Source organism: Xenopus laevis, chromosome 2S (assembly GCF_017654675.1).
Source record: "Xenopus laevis strain J_2021 chromosome 2S, Xenopus_laevis_v10.1, whole genome shotgun sequence".
Taxonomy (NCBI): domain Eukaryota; kingdom Metazoa; phylum Chordata; class Amphibia; order Anura; family Pipidae; genus Xenopus; species Xenopus laevis.
The window spans coordinates 14850761-14875478 of NC_054374.1; the positions used below are offsets into that span (position 1 = coordinate 14850761).

The following is a 24718-nucleotide window of genomic DNA, read 5'->3' on the forward strand; positions in this document are numbered from 1 at the left end:
TTAATTCTGGCAGAGAACACGATAGAGATGGACATAATGAGTGATGAGGAGGAGGTCCCCGCTGCTGCTTCCTTCTGTGATGTGTCAGAAGAAATTGATGCATCTGAGGAGAATGATGATGAGGAGATTGATGTTTTGTGGGTGCCTAGTAGAAGAGAGCAAGAGGAGGGTAGTTCAGATGGAGAGACGGAGAGTCAGAGAGGCAGTAGGAGAATAAGACTTAGAAGAAGCAGGGAGGACAGCCCGCAGGGATCAGTAGGGCAACAACATGTATCGGCACCTGTGTTCAGCCGGCCAACGCACCCGCCATTGCCGCCAATACCGCAACTCCGCCAACTTCTACTGTTACCGCCAGATCGCACACTTCCAAAAAGTCAGCAGTGTGGGATTTTTTTAATGTGTGTGCCTCTGACAAAAGCATTGTAATTTGCAATGAGTGCAGTCAGAAACTGAGCCTTGGTAAGCCCAACAGCCACATAGGTACAACTTCTATGCGAAGGCACATGAGCGGCAAGCACAAAGCACTTTGGGAGCAACACCTCAAAGGCAACAGGCAAACTAAAAGCCACACTCCTTCTGGTCCAGCATCTTACTGCTCTACCTCTGCTCTCCTTGACCCGTCTGAACCACCCTCCACTCCGCCTTCCACCTTGACCACCTGTTCCCATTCCCAGTCATCTGCCACCAGCCAAGTTTCTGTGAAGGCCATGTTTGAGCGTAAGAAGCCAATGTCTGACTGTCACCCCCTTGCCCGGCGTCTGACAGCTGGCTTGTCTGCACTCTTAGCCCGCCAGCTTTTACCATACCAGCTGGTGGACTCTGAGGCCTTCCGCAAATTTGTAGCAATTGGGACACCGCAGTGGAAGGTACCCAGCCGCAATTTTTTTTTCTAAAAAGGGAATACCACACCTGTACCAACATGTGCAGAGCCAAGTTACCGCATCTCTGTCACTTAGTGTTGGGCCAAAGGTCCATATGACTACTGACGCATGGTCCTCCAAGCATGGTCAGGGCAGGTATGTCACCTACACTGCCCACTGGGTGAACTTGGTAATGGCTGGGAAGCAGGGAATGGGTAGCTCAACAACAACAGTGGAGTTGGTGTCACCGCCACGGATTGCACGCGGTTCTGCCACCACCTCTACTCCTCCATCGCTCTCTACCTCGTCTTCTTCTTCTTCTTACTCTGCTGCTGGGTCCTCCTTCTCCTCCTCCACACCTGTGCACCCCCAGCTCCCCCTAGGCTATTCGACGTGCCAGGTACGCCGTTGTCACGCTGTCTTGGGGATGACGTGCCTGGAAAGCAAAAACCATACCGGATCTGTACTCCTGTCATCTCTGCAGTCACAGGCCGATCGGTGGCTGACCCCACACCAACTGCAGATCGGAAAAGTGGTGTGTGACAATGGAAGCAATCTGTTGGCAGCGTTGAGACTAGGCAATTTAACACATGTGCCCTGCATGGCACATGTGTTAAATTTAATAGTCCAACGTTTTGTCTCCAAGTACCCAGGATTCCAGGACGTTCTCACCCAGTCCAGAAAGGTGTCGGCCCATTTCAGACGTTCCTACACAGCCATGGCACGCCTTGCTGACATTCAGCAGCGCTACAACATGCCAGTCAGGCGTTTGATTTCTGACAGCCAGACTCGCTGGAATTCAACGCTCCTTATGTTGGAACGTCTGCTGCAACAACAAAGGGCCGTCAACGAGTACCTTTTTGAACTGGGTGGTAGGACTGGATCTGCACAGCTGGGGATTTTTTTCCCCCGTTACTGGGTGCTTATGCGCGATGCCTGCAGGCTCATGCGACCTTTTGAAGAGGTGACAAATATGGTCAGTCGCACCGAAGGCACCATCAGCGACCTAATACCCTTCGCTTTCTTCCTGGAGCGTGCCGTGCGACGAGTGACAGATGAGGCTGTAGACCAGCGTGACGAGGAGCTGGAAGCGCACGATTTCTGGTCGGAATCACCAGAACGAACCCAGGCACCTGCTGCAACGCAGGGAGAGGTGCCAGAAGTGGAGTCAGAGGAGGAAGGTGGCTTTGTGGAGGAGGAGGAGGAGGACCAACAGGAGCAGGCTTCCCAGGGGGCTAGTGGTGACCTTTTGGGGACCCCTGGTCTTGTACGTGGCTGGGGGGAGGAGACCGTGGATGATGCAGTCCTTGATAATGAGGAAGCGGAGATGGATAGCTCTGCATCCAACCTTGTGAGAATGGGGTCTTTCATGCTGTCATGCCTGTTGAAGGACCCCCGTATCAAGAGGCTTAAGGAGAAGGACCTGTACTGGGTCGCAACGCTACTAGACCCTCGGTACAAGCATAAAGTGTCAGAAATGTTACCAACATACCACAAGTCCGAAAAGATGCGGCATTTACAAACCAGCCTGCAAAACATGTTGTACAATGCTTTTAAGGGTGATGTCACTTCAGGAACTCATCAACATTCCAGGGGCAGAGGTGCCAGTAATCCTGCCACGAGCACACCTGCAAGGACAAAGCCCTTTGGCCAGTCTGTAACGTCAGACATGCAAATGTTTTTCTGTCCAAGGCAGCGCCACAACCCTTCTGGATCCACCCTCAAAGAACGCCTCGACCGGCAGGTAGCGGACTACCTGGCATTAACTGCAGATATCGACACTCTGAGGAGCGATGAACCCCTGGACTACTGGGTGCGCAGGCTTGATCTGTGGCCAGAGCTGTCACAATTTGCCATGAACCTCTTGTCTTGCCCAGCCTCAAGTGTGCTCTCAGAAAGGACCTTCAGTGCAGCAGGAGGGATTGTAACTGAGAAGAGAACTCGCCTAGGTCACAAAAGTGTCGATTACCTGACCTTTATTAAAATGAATGAGGGGTGGATCTCGGAGGGTTACTGCACGCCGGAAGACTTGTTCTGACTTCTATGCAGCTGTCCTTCTCTTCAAGCCTCATGACTCCACACACAGCTGTCCTTTAGCGTCCTCCTCCTCCCTCCGCCACCGTTACAAACTAGGGTGCAAACCCTACTGGTTTAATTTTTTCTGGCCTCTGTGCTTCAGTGGCTGCGACCAAAAAAATGCCTATTTTCTGCATTTATATGACATAATTTTTCTGGCCTCTGTGCTTCAGTGGCTGCAACCAAAAAAATTTATATTTTCAGCATTTATATGGCATAATTTTTCTGTCAACTGTGCTTCAGTGGCTGCGACCAAACAAATGCATATTTTCTGCATTTATATGGCATAATTTTTCTGGCCTCTGTGCTTCAGTGGCTGCAACCAAAAAAATTACTATTTTCAGCATTTATATGGCATATTTTTTCTGGCAACTGTGCTTCAGTGGCTGCGACCAAAAAAATGCATATTTTCTGCATTTATATGGCATAATTTTTCTGGCCTCTGTGCTTCAGTGGCTGCAACCAAAAAAATTTATATTTTCAGCATTTATATGGCATAATTTTTCTGTCAACTGTGCTTCAGTGGCTGCGACCAAAAAAATGCATATTTTCTGCATTTATATGGCATAATTTTTCTGGCCTCTGTGCTTCAGTGGCTGCAACCAAAAAAATTTATATTTTCAGCATTTATATGGCATAATTTTTCTGGCAACTGTGCTTCAGTGGCTGCGACCAAAAAAATGACTATTTTCAGCATTTATATGGCATATTTTTTCTGGCCTCTGTGCTTCAGTGGCTGTGGCCAAAAAAACTGGGCAAACAATGCCTACAAGGTCAACGACGTTGACCTTGTAGGCATTGTTTGCCCAGTTTTTTTGGCCACAGCCACTGAAGCACAGAGGCCAGAAAAAATATGCCATATAAATGCTGAAAATAGTCATTTTTTGCCATACGTTGACTCAACGTATATGGCAAAAAATGACTATTTTCAGCATTTATGTGGCATATTTTTTCTGGCAACTGTGCTTCAGTGGCTGCAACCAAAAAAACTGGGCAAACAATGTCTACAAGGTCAACGTATGGCGAAAAATTACTATTTTCAGCATTTATATGGCATATTTTTTCTGGCAACTGTGCTTCAGTGGCTGCGTCCAAAAAAACTGGGCAAACAATGTCTACAAGGTCAACGTATGGCGAAAAATGACTATTTTCAGCATTTATATGGCATATTTTTTCTGGCAACTGTGCTTCAGTGGCTGCGTCCAAAAAAACTGGGCAAACAATGCCTACAAGGTCAACGTATGGCAGTTGTTTAAAGAGAACAGTAGATTACTAGCCAGCAAAGCTACCTAAGCTAAAATGTCCCTCAAATCCCTGCAGACTTCTGTCCCTCCAATACAGAGCAGTATCAAGCAGATTACTAGCCAGCAAACTTACTATCATCTGTCCCTGAAATCACTAACAGCTCTCCCCCTACACTATCTCTTCCAAGCACACACAGGCAGATTTTTCAGATACATTTTTGCCCTTGATCCCCCTCTGGCATGCCACTGTCCAGGTCGTTGCACCCTTTAAACAACTTTAAAATCATTTTTCTGGCCAGAAATGTCTTTTCTAGATGTTAAAGTTCGCCTTCCCATTGAAGTCTATGGGGTTCGCGAACCGTTCGCGAACCGCTCGCATTTTTGCGCAAGTTCGCGAATATGTTCGCAAACTTTTTTTCCGACGTTAGCTACATCCCTACAGTCTACCCTCATAATTTAAGTCTTCCCTCCCTCTAACCAGTTTAGTTGCACTTAGTCTCTGCACTCTCTCCAGCTCTAGGGATGGGCGAATTTTTTCGCCTCGTTTCGCCGAAAAAATGACGCCCATAGACTCGTATGGCAGCGTGCGTCAAAACAAAAGACGCGCGTCAAAACAGTTTCGCCGCGCGACAAAAATTTTTTTTTTTGTATATTCTTTATTTTCAAAAAAGCAAAGAAATCATTGCAGAGCATATAAGTACATGGAAATGCAGTATGATAACACATGAGGAAACAATACATACATCAGGTTCAGCATGTCTAAAGCAAATTCCAGTGAGAGCACATTTCCGTCAGTACGAATAAGCTTCTGTAATAAGCCATCAATCAAACCAAAAAAACATAATAACAAAAGGAAAAAGAAAAAATGGAGAAAGGAAAGAATGAAAGAAGAGAAAAGGAGAGGGAGAAGGAAAAGTCACTTGGTCACTCGCCCATCCATCAACAAGATGTCATCTACAAACAGCATAGCAAAGTAGACACAAAATAAGACAGTCCATAAAATCAAGCAAGCTCCTAGTCCATGTGTGGCTATTTTCAGCGATTTTGCTCCAGGTAAAGTACCCAAGGAGACCATGTGCCTACAAAGGCCTCTTGCGTCATGTGGAAATAACTGAGTAACTCCTCCATCCGCATGATATTACCCATTTCACAGATCCATTCAGCTATGGTCGGGGGAGTAATAGATTTCCAGTGGCGGGGGATAACAGATCTAGCTGCACCTAAGCAAAAACCAATTAACGATTTTTTATATTTCGTAGCAGAACCTGGTAGGATAGACAGCAAACCCACAGCCGGTGTTGGCTGCCAATCTAATCCGGTTAATTTACCCATTATATGAAATACAGAGGCCCAAAACGGCTGTAGGCTGGTGCAAGACCACCAAATATGTGTAGGAGAACCAATCTCCCTATTGCACCTCCAACAAAGATTTGAAACAGTAGGGTAAATTGCATGCAGAATATCCGGACATCTGTACCACCTGGATAATATTTTATAATTAGTTTCCTGAGTTTTGCACGCAATGGAGAATTTATGTGTCAACAAAAAACTATTTTCCCACTGCTGCCTCGTAAATGGTGTTTGCAACTCATTTTCCCACTTAACCGTATATTTAGGTAATACATTATCCGATCCAGGCTCAGGTAAATTGTATAACACAGATATTGCATGCTGCACTGGTGAGTCTTGAGAACATAACATTTCAAAAGGGGAAGATAACAAATTGCGAGGCCAAGAACTCAACCGCTTCTTTAGCCAATGTTGGAGCTGTGTATATTTTAATCGCAAAAGGAAAGTGTCAGCTTCTAGAGGGCATAGGGTCGGCAAAGGGATAAGCTGCTGGTTCTGTAGAACTTGAGAACAATAAAGACTCTCATTATATCTCCTCCCCAAGAAGAGGCCTCGGGTCATACCTGGAGGAAAATCAGGGTTTCCTATTATAGGGGAAAGAGGACCATTACGTGCAATAAGAGATGGTGATACTTTAAGGAATTGATCAGCTTGCAAGAGAGTATCCCTACATATTTTGGGAAGTGTGCTAACATCAGGGCGCAAAAAGGGATTTAACCACCATAAGGCCTGTAACGGTCTATCCACTAATGATTGTTCGATCTGAATCCATTGTTTAGTCCCATGGTGGTGGAACCACTCTAGAATCCTATTAAGTACAGTAGCCCTTAAATACTTTCTCAAACAGGGAAGACTTAAGCCTCCACGCGATTTATGTCGTTCTAAAATATTTTTACTGATCCTGGGTTTCTTGCCCTCCCATACAAAATCAATAAAAGCAGATTGCAATCTATCAAAAAAACATTTAGGAGGTCGGATGGGTATGGTTTGGAAACAATAAAGAATTCTCGGCAAGACATTCATTTTTATAGTATTCATACGCCCAAACCAAGAGATGTGAAGAGGTCTCCAATGTATAAGATCTTTTTTGATTTGGGTAAGCAAGGGTTCATGGTTAAGTTGGTAAAGTTTATCTAGATCTGCCGAGACATTGACACCCAAATATTTTATTGATGTCGCCCTCCAGCGGAATGGGTAGTTGGACTGCAGCACACGTTGCATATTGGCTGGTAAAGAAACATTCAATGCCTCAGACTTATCCATATTAATTTTAAAGTTACTAAAATCCCCATAGGTCTTAAATTCTAACATCAATACTGGAAGAGATACAATCGGATTGGATATAAAGGTCAACAGGTCATCTGCGTACAAAGCCAATTTATGTGCTTTCCCTTTTATAGCGATACCAGTAATGTTTGGGTTACTTCTAATTGCTACAGCCAAGTGTTCCATAACTAAAGCGTATAATAACGGGGACAGGGGGCATCCCTGACGCGTCCCATTGTGTATTTTCACTGGGTCCGACAGTGTCCCATTTACCCTGATTCTAGCTTGGGGGGTCGAATAGAGTGCCATAATTCGTTGTTTAGCCTTGGGCCCTAATCCGATTTGAGACAAAGTTTCTTGCAGGAAGGTCCAATTGACTCTGTCAAACGCTTTCTCAGCATCAGTAGACAGAGCCAATATAGGGACCCCCTGACGCTGCGCAATATCCATGATTGTAATAACTTTCAAAGTATTGTCTTTGGCTTCTCGGCCCGGAACAAAACCAACCTGATCCGAGTGAATAAGATATGGAAGGTGAATCTGAAGTCGCTCTGCGAGTATCTTGGCATAGAGCTTAGTATCTACATTTAAAAGTGATATAGGCCGGTAACTCGAACATGCCAAAGGGTCCTTCCCAGGTTTATGAATCAGAGAGATATGAGCATCCAGCATAGTCATGGGGGTTCTAAGAGGAGAATCAAAATTATTGAAAGCAGAGAGTAAGAGATCCGAAATATCATCCTGTACCGTCTTATAAAAGAGGGCAGTTAGCCCATCTGGGCCCGGAGCTTTCCCTGATTTGACATGTTTCAAAGTTTGTAACAATTCAGTCATAGTTATCGGGTCCTCCAAGGCATCAATATCAGTCTGCTTAAGACAAGGGAGCGCAGTTCGCTGAATATAATCCTTCAATTTGACTACAAATTGTTTATCCGTATGCTGTAGAGGGTTCTGAATGTTATATAAATCCGAATAGTATTTTTGTAGAGCAGTGGCAATTTCCTGCGTTTTGAACACCACCTTGTCATTACGGGTTTTTATAGCTGAAATAAAGGAGGTGTTCATTTTCTGCTTAAGAGCACGTGCTAGAGCTTTCCCAGGTTTATTGCCATGTTCATAAAAATAACATTTAGATTTCTGCCAACCATAAATCGACTTCTTATGTAATTCAGCTTTTAATAATTCCCTAGCATTAATAAGCTCCCTTTGAACATTGTCAGATAAAGAGGATTTATGCAACAATTCCAATTTCGATATGCTAGTACATAAATCAGATATACGTTTAGACCTAGCTCTTTTCAGTCTAGTGCCATGTTTTATAAAGATGCCTCGGAGGACCGCTTTAAGAGCTTCCCATTTTGTCACCGGGTGGGTAGTATCAGTTTTATGTATGTCCCTAAAACAGGCAATTTCAGCCTTGATCTCATTTACACAATCCGTGTCTCTAAGCAAGGATTCGTTTAACCTCCATGACCATGCCTTACGCTCTAATGAGGGGATAACGACAGTAAGAAATATGGGTGCATGATCCGAGAGCAACTGAATGCCTATACTGCAGTCCACCACCCAATCCAGAGCAAAGTGCGACACAAACAAATAATCAATCCTGCTATAAGTCTGGTGCACCTGCGAAAAATAGGAGTAGTCCCTATCAGTGGGGTGGCAAATTCGCCATGCATCCATCAACCGGTTAGTGTAGAGTTGAGATTTTATATTTTTAATTGTGCTAAAGGGTACACAGGATGTCCCAGTCGATGTATCAACCCTAGGATCTAGAGAGACATTGAAGTCACCACCCATGACAAGTACCCCCTCAGAAAAACCATCAAGTCGGGTCAATAAACTCTCCACAAAATTATGCTGGCTGTGATTTGGCGCATAAGCATTAATCAGCGTCAAAATCTGGCCTGAGATATTAACTTTAATGCAAAGGTACCGTCCCCTAGGATCCACGATCGAATCTATAACCGAAAAATTAAGATTTTTATGGAAAGCAATTGCCACCCCTTTACTTTTAGATTCAGGGTTATCGCTGAAAAACCATGTTTGATAATACCTATTTGTAAATTGTGGCCTGTGACCCGACTTGAAGTGGGTTTCCTGTAACATTGTTATCATAACTTTTTGTTTATGCAAACCTGTCAATATTTGCGACCTCTTTGTTGGAGAATTAAAGCCACGGACATTGTAGGAGCAAATCTTAACGTCAGACATATTTAGATAGATATGCATTCATGTAGACAGAGCAGTGACCAAGTGACTGAAAAAGAAGAATAGGCATTAACATCAAAAACAATGTTTTCCCAAAACATTTTAACTGTTTGAAAAAATGAACCAAACCATCAGTAAAAAAGCAATTAGTAAAGGCAAACCTTACATAAATCTCGGATGGTTCAAATACCCTATGTGGGGGAGTAGGGTATAGTATGGACTGAGACATTAAGATGGTTATATAAATGTAGCAGCAACCTAGCCGGGCTAGTGCAACAGAGTAACATAAGTAAAACGCAACATTAATATGTAATGCTTCTGGACCCTTAGAGTGTCAGACAAGCATGGTACTTGAAAAAATAGGAAGTTCGTTCAAATGGAACAAAGAGTCACATAACGCTTTCAGGTAGTTACCACTCTTTTCTTGGTCGGAGTACTGGGGCCACTTCGCGGTGTATGGTCTCTGACTGGGCGATTCTTTGAAGTAGCAGGGTTGCTCCGTTGATCAGCGGTAGACATGAGCCATTCCCAGGAGTGCCAATTCGGGACCGAAATCTGTGGAAGGTCCAGGTGTTGCAGGAAAGTGGGGACATCCCTAGGAGCCCTGATAGTAATCGGCTTACCATTTCTCAAAACGGACAAGGCAAAAGGGAATCCCCATTTATAGCGTATGTCCCGTTCTTGAAGAAGATCCAACACAGGTTTAAGAGCTCTCCTCTGACGTAGGGTATTCCTGGAAAGATCTTGGAATAGCCTCACTTTGGCATTAGCAAAATCGATCTCGTTTTTGTTTCTGGCTTTCATCATGATGGCCTCTTTCACCTTATAAAAGTGGACTCTACAAATAACATCACGTGGAGAATCAGATAAAAGATCTTTCGGCCTCAACTCTCTATGAACTCTGTCCAGTACAATAGATTTCTCAGGCGGTTCGCCCAAAAGCATATTAAACAGGGCAGTTATTGCAGTAGAAAGTTCTTGTTGGCCTACCGACTCAGGAAGGCCTTTGACCCTAATATTATTCCGTCTAGATCGGTTTTCTTGATCATCCAAAAGAGTCTGCAGATGGCAAAAGCGGGCCTCATATTGAGTGATCGTTACATCCATTTGAGCGATGTGCTCTGAGTTAGTGAGAACTGACGTCTCCAATTGAGAATATTTTTCCCCGACGTCAGACAATTTACCATGCAGGGCGGCAATCTCTATCTTTAATGCAGATTCAGTATCATGAACAAGCGTCTCAATATCACTCCGAGACGGTAATGAGAGAATATGTGCCCTTAATTCCCAATCCATCTGCGTGGTAGCGTTATCATTGTTAGTGCGCGGCATGCGCTGCCCTAGACCGCCATTTTGAGGTGACTGCTGTGACGCAGTTTGCAGTGACTGGGGAAATATAGGCTCGGAGGCTGGTTCGGGCCTAGAGGCCAAAATGTCCCCTTTATCCGATATAGGAATAACGGAAGTTATTGCAGGAGGGGGAGATAGAGACAGTTGCCAATCCTCCCCACTCTCCCAATGCGGGGAGGCCGCTGTAGGTACGGCAATGACGGGGTCAACGGCAGTTACAGGAGCAACAGAAGGTAAGGGCACTATACCTGCCGCCATATCCGATTCTGCTAGACAGTCAGTGCTCGTCTCGGGGTCCTCTGGGGAATCAGGCAAGTTCTTTGCCATGTGCGTCAATGTCAAAGATGGCGCCTCGTCGGGTGAATCCTCGCGGACATCTGAGCAAGAAACAGACCGTCTTTGAAAAAATCTCGTCAAACGAGTTGTCTGAGCAATCTCCAGGTCATCAGGGCTCTTCCGACCTCTTTTATTCTTGCCCATAGCGAAATACAGGTCCAAAAGCAAGCTCAATGCTGACTCTGTGCACGGAGCTCAAACAGCTAACGTCTGCTCGCGGCCATAGCCAAACCACGCCCCCCGACAAAAATTTTTTGACGCCCATAGACTTTAATGGGCGTCTGCGACATTTCGCCGGCGGCGAATTTTTGGCGAAGCGAAACGGGTCAAATTCGCCCATCCCTGCCAGCTCATTTATATCCCTCTTAAGGACTGGAGTCCAAAACTGCACTGCATACTCCAGATGAGGCCTCACCAGGGACCTATAAAGAGGCATAATTATGTTTTCATCCCTTGAGTTAATGCCCTTTTTATACAAGACAGAACTTTATTTGCTTTAGTAGCCACAGAATGACACTGCCCAGAATTAGACAACTTGTTATCTACAAAGACCCCTAGATCCTTCTCATTCTCCCAAGACACTGCCATTTAGTGTATAACTTGCATTTATATTGTTTTTGACAAAGTTCATAACCTGCATTTATCAACATTGAACCTCATTTTGCCCAGTTTCCTAACTTGCATGGAACCTATAGTTTTGCACAATTTAGTATAATCTGCAAAAAAAGAAACAGTACTTTCAATGGTCACCTCCAGGTCATTAATAAACAAGTTGAAAAGCAAGGGACCTAGTACAGAGCCCTGCGGTACTCCACTACCAACACTGGTCCAATTAGAAAATGTCCCATTTACCACCACTCTTTGTAGTCTATCTTTTAGTCAGTTCTCTATCCAGGTACTATGTTCCAGGCCAACATTCCTTAATTCAACCAGTAACCTTTTGTGTGGCACTGTGGCAATGTGATCTTAAAATAATTAATAATTTTTAAGTACCTTCATTCTCTTTAATTCTCCAGTTTAGAAAAGAAGTGAAAGAACATAGTATGCTTGTAAACCTAATTTGAAATTGATTGCCCCGTTACATAATTCCCTGCAAATTAAGAACACGCAGCTTGAAAAAAAAGTAAACACTCCTGGAGACGAACAAGGAAATAATACAAAGGCACAAACAGAGAGCTGCACAGAGTAAATGGCATTTGAGTGGAACGGCTCAGAACACTGTGTGGGAGTTCCGACTACATAACCTATAATAAGGAAGCAGCTTTTTTCCACATCTTTTCGGAACACCTTCCAGAAAACTGCATGTGAGGAAAACAAGGTGCTCTTCTTTGTTTCTGCAGGAAACATTCCCACTGAGAAAAGAACATGTGTTTTTTTTTAGTGTTCTCTACTTGTACTCCATGGTCCATACTGGCTCTATTTATCATTCTCTCCTTGTTTTCTTAAAGTGGACCTGTCACCCAGACACAAAAATCTGTATAGTAAAAGTCCTTTTCAAATTAAACGTGAAATCCAATTTCTATTTTTTATTTAAGCATTCATAGCTGTTGTAAGCTCATTTAAAAATTTCAGCTGTCAATCAAATATTGTCTGCCCCTCCTCTATGCCCGTGGCATAGAGGCGGGGCAGACAATTACTTTCACTTTCAATTCAGCACTTCTCAGATGTCCCTGCTCTCCCTACATTCCCCCAGTTCTCTTTACCATATAATTGTGTGGTCAGGGCATTGGGATGGACATCGGGTCCCCCATTCTGGTGCACAAACAAGATCCAGAGATGATACAAGGCTTTTCTTAATAACAGTGTCCACAAAATGGCTGCTGCCTGCTTGCTATGATTTTGAAATCCCAGACTGAAGGAAACAAGATTCAAATAATTTATATAGTGTAGTTAAAGTTCATATTCCTTGACTAATCTGATAAAATAGGATTTTGAATAATTTTTTTGGGTGACGGGTCCCCTTTAAGAATATCATATGTTGGCATTAGATTCATTAAACTTCAATATCCAGTTACATAGTTGTTTTGGGTTGAAAAATAAACAATACTCCATGAAGTTTAACCATTCCAAACAGATATACGCACACATTAATTTTTTTCACACAAAATTAGACCTTCTCATCTTGACCATCATTGTTCTTTTTGCTTATAGAATTAAATGTAAATGAAAAGAAAACACTAAAACATCGTTTTTTCCACCTTTGGGGAATTAGAAAAGCCCTGGAATAACTGCTATGAAAATATTTTTTGATGATACATTTTTTAATGTGCTCAATTTTAAATATTTAAATTAGGGTTCACATTCTGTTTGGTATTTGTCTGAATCTTTAATGGAAGATTTTGTTTTGGTTGCATAAAACCAGGTGTACTGCCAAACAGAGCCCCCCGTAGACTGTCAATCCACTTAGGGCTACCAAAGGTCAATCACAGCCCATAATTGGCACCTTCAGGAACTTTATTCATGCTTGTGTCTCTCCAACTTTTTTACAGTTGAATGTGGTTCATGGGTAAAAAAAGGGTGGAGATCCTTGTTCTACAGGATAACATTATGTTTCCTAATCTATCCCAAAAACTAAGATTGCCTTTAAATGACAATGCATTGTTTAAGAGAGTAGTTAATAAATACAGCAGTATGCTCTATTTCTTAAGGGATAGTAATCTTTGCTACCAAAGGAGAAATCATTGACACATTATGAGCAAGAGATAAAGCAGTTATTGGTGGTTAATGGAATGTAGTGTAAATTAGCCCGGATCTTTCAGTATTCCATTTTCTCTTGCTTTGTAATTGTAGGCAGGGTCAATTAATACACGGGTAGTTACAATATTATTATTATCCGGTGCTGAAAGGGGTCTTTGACATTGGTGTTGAATACATTTATAAGGGCTACATTTTTGTATGCCGTTTATGCAAATTCCAAATGCAGAGTCCATTTAGCAGGAACAGCAATTATTAAACGAAAGGGGACAACTTGACCTTGCAAATAGATTCCCATTTAAAGTTTTCTTCTAAGCACTCAGAGAGTACTTTGTAACATATTAAACACACCCAGTTTTTAAGGGTTATGAAATGAATTGTGGAGCTGGTCACATGTGAGAAATATAAGAAAGATAATATCTTGAGGATAAGCCATCACTGAAGGCTATAAAATCCCTTTTAAATGATAAAGCTAATGTCTGAAATACAGTAGCACATGGTTCACTAGTCAGGTGGAAATGACCATTTTATTTTACACGGTTTGCCCTAAAATTCCAGAGTAACTGCGTGTACCCACTTAAATTCTGAATTTAAATATTTTAATGCAAGTCAGTTGCATTCATGGACAGGCACAGGAACCTTGTCATTACTGCCAGTTCCAGGCTGCTGGAATTTCAAGGCATTCCTAATGCTCATACAAGCAGTTTTACACTATTCATTAGACCAGGCTGAATGGAAACACACTGCATTGCTAGAAGCATGGATGGGCACAAGTACCTTTGTGAATAGCATCAATACACACTCAATTTTGCATTAAACCTAGGGGGGCCATGCACTAACAATCGAATTGTGATTTTTTTTCTTCGAATCTTGAAACAATTTGTGTTTTTTGTGTATTTTTAAAAAAACTCAAAAAATTATAAATCTATTAAGTGAAAAAAAAAAACATGAAAACCTTTAATGCCAAACGTTGCCAAGTAAAAGTTGCTGAGGTCCTATAGAACTAAAATTCGATCTTTAATAAAGAATCCTCCATGACTTGGTTTTGAAAATATGTCTACTTATCTCTGCTGTAACCTCACTTATTTACCTTTATACACAGCAATTGATGTTAATTTAACAATTTAATTCTCCAACCAATCACTTGTTGACCTGAGCATGTGACTCTGGCCTTTAAACTAACCTTTGTATGTTTCCATATTATTTCTACAGGGATACATCTTATTATTATTTAGAATTCAGAGGTTAGACTTTTTGACAAAAACCATGACCTTTGGCCAGACCTTTTCCAATGGGCAGGTAGTAGAAGTCACCAGTAACATAGTTACATAGATAAAAACCGTGTACTGCCAAACAGAGCCTCCCTTGGGTTGCCAGTCCACATAGGGGCTACCAATAGCCAAGTACAGCCCATATTTTGCACCCCAGTAACCTTTTTGCATGCTTATATTGCTCTCCAACTTTGTTTACATTTGAATGTGGCTCACGGATAAAAAAAAAAAGGTTGGGGACTCCTGCTGTATATTATCATTTTTAAAAAAGATTCACACACCCAGTGAACTATGCTCAGCTCTCAGAAATATGAGGGAGTCAAAAATGTTTGTAATGCAACTTTGCTGAGAGGCCTTTATTCATTCTCCTTCCTCATTCGATCTCTCATACTACCATTCTACAGATGTTTACTGTACCTACCCATATGCTTGCTCTTAAAGTGGGTTAAATTGTAGTTATTTGGGAAAGCCATAGTCCTGCAGATATTAGACTAACAGGATCATATAACACTAGCATCACTTATCTAGCTAATTGGCAGCGTGCAAAAAGTACTATAAAAACCTTTCCCTTTCCAGTTTTTCATAAAGGTCCCATTTCCAATAATATTATGTTTCCCATTCTCTCTTTAGCTTTGTCATAGTTTTACGGGCCCAACTAATATTCTTACATGATTCGGAAGAAATGGCTCATCATATTTTTTTTTACTTATGGGAAGAATTGTTGCAATGTCCTATCCAAAGATAAGTAATTAAACTATCTGGAGCTAAATCTATGGAATTATTTAATATGTAATCTTATTGTACTGTTGGATGCCTGTGAGTTGGTCAGTCAGTCTTTGATACAATTAGTTTTCTCGTTAGGGTGTGTTTGGGCCAGTGTTACTGAAGTATTACTTACTAGTCACAAAGGTAACATAATGATGTTCAGTGCTGCTCTTTGGCCTACTAAGGGAATCACTCCAAACCTTCTTGAGATGTTACAGTTATATTTTTGGCCTTGCCTACCTTACAAAACACATTCTATAGAATGCAGAAAATGACTAAGTAGCGCTCATGTCCATGTGTCCTACTTTTGATTGGCTGGCAGTAAGATCATGGTGGCTTGTAATCTTTGGGACAATGACCTGTTGCATATGACAAGTGTAATTGTGCTTTTCTCCATAGAGTGAGTTCTTAACATTTTCTTAACATGGAATCTAATCTGTCTGCCTTTCACTATGGAAGTACTGTGTTATATCTACCGCACTCCCGCAAATCCTCTCCTACTGCAATGGCGGTGCTGGTCCTGATATAATAATAAAAAGAGGGGCCACATCCCCGACTGCAGAGAATAGTGTGTGTGCGGATCAAATTGCTTTCACTATGGAAGAAAATGCAGAATTTCATCACACGGTGTCTGATTTCAATATATACCCTAAATGTGCTCTTCCCCCTTTCACCATTCTATTCCCTCCCTCCTTCTTGTATATGTAATTTTTTTGTAACTAAAGCCTTGTAGTCATGAAACGGTGCGTGGTTATTATTAATAACGTGCTGAAAGCCCAGAGATATATTATACAGATCACTAGAAGCCAAATTGTGCATTACTGAATAAAATTATGGATGAGCCATTTTATCACAATTACCATTAAAATTAATTACTGCTTGCTTCCTGTCATATGACTAAATCACTCAGTTCCTATGAATACAGTAGAAGCCATACAAGCTTTGGTTATTTGCCGTTACGTAAGGGAATACAATGTGGCATTTTTGTAGAATGAATAATGAGATAATAAAGGAAATAAAATAATGGAGCAGTCCAAAGAAGGAGGAAACAGAGCAAGTAGATACCCTGGTGCTTGGTAATAAAAGCAATAATCAATGATAATATTAGCAGGTAGTTTAGACAATGGTATCACTGAGGCTTTTAAATAACAAATATTGCACCACTTCTGACATGACATGACATGTTAGCCCTGGTGTCTAGTTAGCCTCTGAGGTGGTTGTCAGCTCTCTGGTGCAATGTTGCCAACATCACCAAGACAGCATGTCCTCATTACCCCACAATGGTCAGGTTCATCCTTAAACCACCAGGTTATTAATCCCTAAAAAGAAATGAGCTTTGCATTAAAGGAAAACTAAAATAAGTGCTGTACAATATGTTTTAGGGTTCTATAACCATGCAAGGTCACCACAGTCCTCAATGATGATTTGTGCCTCAGAAGTTGCCCCCAGTAGCTCTTCATCCTTTTTTTTCTGTTGATTTACAGCTCATGATCTGCGTTAGTGGTTTAAAATAAACAGAGTATTTATTAAGCTGTGTTTACTTACCATTCTTGAAATCAGCAAGGCAAACCCATTGAAAGGTATAGGTAGCTGTATTTATAAAGAGAGTACAATTCAGCATACCAGTATTTTTACACCATCTTTATGTATTTATATACCTTATACTCACCAGTATACTTGGGAGGGCTCAAGTGCACCACTCTCTGCCTGTGAAGTCACAAATGCAGGAATTGAGAACACAGTATCCTCCAGAAAGCATTTACTCATAAGTATAGCACAAAATGTGTAGCGTTGAGCTGATGAACCTTTTTACAACCATGTCCCCATGGGTATAGTCTGTCAGTGATCGGTGTATACCCCTACAGTCCACCCCCTGCTTTTGATGGTATGATTTATCCTTTTTACTGACCTTCTGATGGATGTTCTATCCCCTAGTAACAACCTTTAAGAATCTTAATCCTTTTTTCCTTGCTATAAGTTCCTTTTTGTAAACATTTTATACCTTTCCTTTCTGTATTTCACATAAAATTCCAGTACAGAAGCAGTTACTGTTTTAATTATACTTGGGCAGAGTCAAGAGTAACAAAGCAGAGAATAAAGGTCACATAAATGGGTAGGGTACATAAAAAGAATCTGCAAAAAAAAATGCATCTGTGTGTAATTTTTTTGGATACCAAGTGCTCAGAGTAATTTGTCTGTTCATTGAATTGCAACAAATGAAATAACCTTGGGAGTCTGGTGTGTCTCACCTTCATCCAACCAGGACACATGAACCATCATGCCACTTGCATTGGATAGCATCCTGCACCCAGTAAATTTATGGTCCTATATATTTATCTGTAGCGCCCTTCTTGGAATTACAGAAGACCTCACTATATTAAGTCCATATAGTACAAAAACAGATTACAAAATAAAACAGAGGAAGATTGATTGTTTTTGTAACTTTATTTTCTCTTTTATTACCAACTGTCATCATGTCATTTTGGTTGATTGAATTTGACAGTCAATCTCTGGCTCAGCCTCAATCGGGAATACAAAGCAAATAGTCCTTACTGCTTAAATTATTATAAAATGGGGACGATTTTGTCTTTATTTTAGGTGTCTGGAACCTTAAAACCTTTCCTTTTGAATGAGATATTGTTTAATGTGGCTCATAGGAGAAGCGTACAGCAATGCGTTCTTAGAGATCATGTGAAGCTTTTGTGACACAGATACTGACTTTCTTTAAAGGCAACATATCCATTTATTGTTCATTTTCTTCAATGTAATGACGCTCTAATGATTTCCATACATCTGATTTTCCTTCTAAAGAATAATCCATGAGCTGCTACACACCATCATCAATTGTCTATTTTATCACAGGATTATTCTTATCTGACCATCAATCACTGTGAAGATGCCACAGCAATGTCTGTCATGGTTAATTTCTTAGTCTGTGCTCCTAATCTCACCATGCCACACACACACACACACACACACAAACTATTGCTAGTACATGAAATGCCTCACTCTATATGGCAGCAGTGATATGCACTGATTAAACAATCACTGATTGACATGCACTAAGTCATTGGCAACTGGCAGATTCTTGACAGATCTGGCTCAGGCATCACCCTGGCCAAAGACATGTCATATTTGTCACTTTACTGGGACTATGTTGATGGCTAAACACACATAGTTAAGAAGCTACATACTTAACATCATCAGATTCATCTCTGAAGCTGATCTGAGAGTCTGGGGAAGGCGTACGGTCACAAATAAGGAAATACAAGGGATAAAAGAGAGAGCCAAAGAAGGAGAAGGGATGGCAGAATCAAACACATTAAACACACAGTGCCTAAGACTGACATAATTTATGAACTGCCTTTACTACTTTAAGAATGAGAACTGTCAGAGGTGGAAGAATTGTGGAATAAATTCTCAGAGGATGGGCTAGCAGCCAAAGAGGTAAATTAAATAGCTTCCAGAAAGGTTGGATGGATGCCTTTTTAAAAAATCAGAAAATATAAGATGACTGTACTGGTATTAGTATTTATGTTATGTTGATCCAGTAACTAGCAATTGCTTTCATACTTGACTGGTGGTGTCCATTTTTGCACATCTATGACAAGTTAGAGACCAGCTAGATCATGTACAGTATACAATAGCCAGTTATAGATAAGGATTCACCCTTACCCACTTCTAATTAATAATATCAATAAACCTTATCTTTCTGATTATGGCAGCACCACATATACTCACTAACTGTCACTAACTACAGTGAAACCACTGACTACACTATCTAGGAATCCACTTACCCTTTGAATACTCTTAAAGGAAAACTATATCCTTGAACAATGTAGGTCTCCAGAAAAATATATTGCATAAAACAGCTGGTATGTAAAACCCTACTTCATGTAAATAAACCATTTTCATAATAATATACTTTTTTAGTAGTATGTGCCACTAGGTAATCCTAACTATCCATTTTAAAAAATAAGCCCCCCCCCTGGGATAGTAGGATTCTCGGTGCACACAAACAAACCATCACACCACCACCACAGGTGGTGTTGAATGCCCTCGCCTCTGTTCAGGGATGGTTTCTCCACCTTGACGTGAATTGCCTCTTTGACATGAATTGCGGTCTTCTTTATCCAAGATTTGGACCTTGCTATCTTCAAAGGAGTGAAGTGTAGAAAGACAGCTGAGTCTTGCCCTGTAGAGTTCGCCTTCCTATGCTGAGCCAATCGCTTGGTGAGCAGATGTTTTGTCTCCTCAATGTATAGATCGTGCACTTTGTTTTTCTTTTGGTTTTGGATCCTTTGGATGTACCAGTTTTTGCCTCAGTGTGTTGCTAGGTTTGAAAAACACAGGGACATGGTGTTTGTTGAGTTTCTCTGACACTCCTGTTACATATGGGATGACTATGTTCCGCCTACTATGTGTCTCTGGGTGGTTATTTCTATTGGTGTTCCTGTTGGGCTTGGTTGCTGCTATTTTGACAAAGGCCCAATCTGGGTAGCTACACGTTTTCAAAGCTCCTCTGAGATGTTTTTGCTCTTTGTCTTTGGAAGAGTGGGTTTCCTGTATACTTTCATTTTCAAGTTAACTCTCTCTTGAATGCAAATCAAACAGTTCAAAAAGGCAAGTTTGTTCTCGTGGACATCTTCCCTTGTGAACTTGATGTTATTGTCCACTGAGTTAATGTGTTCTGTAAAAGGGTGCGAGAGCACAGAGATATTGCATCACAGCACAGAAAAACAAAGTACTGCCCATATACCCAATGAGATGGTTCTTCCTCAAGGTCAAGGTGATAATGACCAAGCTAGCTTGAGAAAAGAATCCATCCAAGCAAGGGAGGCTCCTTGGGGAATCTACATACACAGAACTTTATTCATTTCAGTCGTCTCCCATAGACTCATTTTCATAAAATAAAATGTTTTAATTATTTCCTTTTTCTCTGAAAAAATAAAGCATCACCTTGTACTTAATCTAAAAAGTTATAATAAATCCTTATTGGAAACAAAATCAGCCTATTGGGTTTATTTAATGTTTCTAGTAGACTTAAGGTATGAAGATCCAAATTACAGATCAGTTATCTGAAAAACCCCAGGTTCCCCAGGATTCTGAATAACAGGTTCCATAGCTGTATTTACAGTTAAATCATGCTGGGATCTGTTGTCAACCAACATGAGGTTTTAGCCCTAAAGCAATATTGCTCATTTGACATTTTTCCCAACTCTTCAGGTTCAGCAACAACATTAAAAAACTAAAGAACACTCCCATGAAAATCCCAAAGGATCTGTGTTCATCTGGCTCCATGTTCCTTGCTCACGCAACAAATGGTTGGTTTTGCTTCCAATAAGAATTTATTATATTTTAGTTTGGATCAAGTACAAGGTACTGTTTTATTATTACAGGCAAAAAAAAAAAATCATTTTTGAAACTTGGATTATTTCATTATAATGGAGTCTTCGGAGCTTTTTGAATCACAGGTTTCTGGATAACAGATCTCATACCTGTATAATATTATTAAAGGGATACTGTCATTCCAGCAGAATTCTGCACTGAAATCCATTTCTCAAAAGAGCAAACAGATTTTTTTATATTCAATTTTGAAATCTGACATGGGGCTAGACATATTGTCAATTTCCCAGCTGCCCCAAGTCATGTGACTTGTGCTCTGATAAACTTTAATCACTCTTTACTGCTGTACTGCAAGTTGGAGTGATATCACCCCCCTCCCCCCCCCAGCAGCCAAACAAAAGAACAATGGGAAGGTAACCAGATAGCAGCTCCGTAACACAAGATAACAGCTGCCTGGTTGACCTAAGAACAACACTCAATAGTAAAAACCCATGTCCCAATGAGACAAATTAAGTTACATTGAGAAGGAAAAACAGCAGCCTGCCAGAAAGCATTTCTCTCCTAAAGTCACATGACCAGGGGCAGCTGGGAGATTGACAAAATGTCTAGCCCCATGTCAGATTTCAAAATTAAATATAAAAAAATCTGTTTGCTCTTTTGAGAAATGGATTTCAGTGCAGAATTCTGCTGAGGCAGCACTATTAACTGATGCGTTTGGAAAAAAACATGTTTTCCGATGACAGGATCCCTTTAAGTTAAAATTACACAATAATCAGTTCATGTAAAATAACAGCAAGATGACTGAGATAGTCTAATTGATGAATTCTCTTGTAACTAGGGATGGGCGAATTTGACCCGTTTTGTTGCGGCAAAAATTTGCCACCGGCGAAATGTCGCCGACGCCCAATATAGTCTATGGGAGTCAAAAATATTTTATCCCAAGGCGAATGTTTTTTGACGCACAGCGAATTTTTTTTGTCGCATGATGCCATACAAGTTTATGAGCGTCATTTCCGAGCTCGAAACAAGGCAAACAAATTCACCATCCCTACTTGTAACCATTATAAAATGTGCTTGATTACAACAAAAAGCCTAAACCCGCATTCCCATCTAATAATATATGTATGGATTCAATTAGACGTGAGATCATCAGAAGCCTTGATTATATGAATATAATGACTTTCATAATAGAAGAATTTGCATTAAGGGGGAAAAGGAATAAAATTTGCAAAGGGAACAACTTTGCGAATACAAAGTCACATGTTGCAATGTAATTTTCTTCATTAGGCTTTTATTGCACTGAGAATCTTAATTGTGCATTGCAAACCTTTACTATTTGAATCAAATTGAAAGTAGAGGCCAATAAACATTAGTCATAGGCAAAATAGATTTTAGATAGATTTTGCCTATGACTAAGTGGTAGGTAAGCATGAAACGCGTTAGGCGCTATAAGGGGTTATTTTATAATGTGTTTTAATACTTTGATGTAATAAACTCTATTTTTTAACTTGTAAGCATGCCTTAGAGAATTATTTAAGTATATCATTGCAAACCTTTACCACCTGCTTGAAGGTGGCGTATACATTTGGAGAAACGTAACTTTTTCATTAAAAAGGTTTTTTTACATACACAGCGCACTATTGCAAGTTATACAATTTTGCAAGCGCTATCCTGCTGTCATGTGAGGGGCAAAGTGTTCTCAAATACAACATTTTTCACTTTGAGAACATTTATTCGAATTGCGTACGAATTACGAACAAATTTTGCATTAGCTACTAATATTGCATTCCCCATAAGTGTTTTTAGTTACCTTGACTAATATCAGCCATTTAATATAGTCCTATTCCATACATTCTTTTTTCTATGTTTTACCAACATATACCTTACATTTCCCCTCCAAAGCCTATTTGTTACAAAGGAAAGCAGCATACTTTTACTTGTCCTCTTTTTCTAAAGGAAGTTACTATTTTAAGATATTTTATATTTTTCTCAAAGAACTAGGAGTATTATTGAATCTGCATAGTGGAATCCCTGAAGAAGTGATTCACAAGGAATAAATAAAGCATATCAATTGTAAAAATGAGACAGAATGTCATTAATGTTGCAAATGTTGTATAAAGGTAATCAGGTTGGCAAAGGTGTAGTACAGAAGAAGTAGGGCAAATCCCAAAAAGTGTATTACTGGTAAAAAAAAAAAAACATTCATGCAAGAAGTAAATTGAGCTGTGTTATATATCACTATTTATAATAAAGCAACAGTAATACGAAAATAAAGTGCTAGGGGCAGTTTCAGCCAATGATAATAAAGGAATAGGTGAAATACAAAAGTGTCTGGTTCCAATAGTATACTCCAACTTATACTAAGGAAGTTAGCAGGCAGACTAGTATATAAGTATTTATAGTTTCTTTTCATAAGGGTGTATGCCACAAGAATCTCAGTATCACTCACTATCAACTTATTTAAATCAAATTGGGAGCAGAAGTAGTAAATACTATTAGTAAGCATGTTGGAGACCTCTAGTGACCAAAAAGAGGCAAAACCACAATCTCAATAATTTCTCCAAAGCATGCTATTCAATAAAAAAATATTTTATTCACATCAGTAGTTAAAAAACATGTATAGTAATCCCTCTAACGCCTAACGCGTTTCATGCTTACCTAAGTGCTGGGTAAGCATGAAACGCGTTAGGCGTTAGAGGGATTACTATACATGTTTTTTAACTACTGATGTGAATAAAATATTTTTTTATTGAATAGCATGCTTTGGAGAAATTATTGAGATCACTCACTATCAGCCTTAAAAAATACCCCCGATGCTAGCACACACACACACACATACCCAGAGCTGTTGTAATTATAATAATATAATGTTGATTTTATCATGTGTATGTTTCTTTGTGAGCAGCTGGGAATCTGCTTAGCAAAATAATTCCACCCAACAGATGGGCATCAACTTTGTCTGGCTTCTAACAATTCTGCAACTCTTTCATACATATAAAAATACTCTAGTCAAGCATTTCTAGTCATTTAATAAAATGCTATTAAAAAGACATGACTGAAACACACTTTGTAATTAAACCCGATTAGGGAGGTTAATTAAAGGCCTTTTTTACATAGATTTCCTCATAGAATCCCAGGGCCAATTCCAAGTACAGGTATAGATCTGTTATCCAGAATCATGCTATGCGGGTTTTATTTGGATCTTCATACCTTCAGTCCACTAGAAAATCATCTAAACATTAAACAAACCCAATAGGCTGGTTTTGCTTCCAATAAGGATTAATTATATCTTACTTAGGATCAAGTCCAAAGTACTGTTGTATTATTACAGAGAAAAAGGAAATAATTTAAAAAATTTGGATTATTTGGATAAAATTGCATCTATGGGAGAGGTATTTCTGTAATTCGGAGCTTACTAGATAATGGGTTTCCAGATAAAGGATCCTACACCTGTATTATAATAAATAAAGTACCCCTTGTAGGAAAATATGAGGATATTAGAAGTAACCTTGGAGTTCCATGACCTGTATATGGTCATGGAACTCCTCTGTGACTTATAATATCCTTATAATTTACAATAAGGTGTACTTTATTGACTATATAAAATAAGATAATAATATTAATAAATAAGAATTCTTAATCTAAAGTCACATCTTTCAGTCTAAAAAACTGCATTATCTATGCCGAAGATTTCATGTTAGCTCTTGACATTTGATTTAAATGGGCTAATGATGGCCCTTTATAAGCCCATCCAAGCTATTTCCCAAGGCATAAGATACTTGCATCCTCATTAAGGAGGAAACTTGAGTTCCTTGTGGAATTTATCATTACACTTCATTCTGAATTAATGCAGCATTGTCTTGTACTATAGGGCAAAAAGCTGGGGTGTTAGAGCACTGCTTTCAGCTCATTATAGTTTTAAAGGCTCGATAGAGTACAGTGCAGCTCT

General features: G+C 40.2%; 1 protein-coding gene across 2 annotated transcripts in view; it reads left to right on the forward strand.

The window, feature by feature from the left end:
• The window catches only part of LOC108708862 (ephrin type-A receptor 6), a 394409-nt gene that overhangs the window by 358827 nt on the left and 10864 nt on the right, over positions 1–24718 (forward strand). The window lies entirely within an intron of this gene.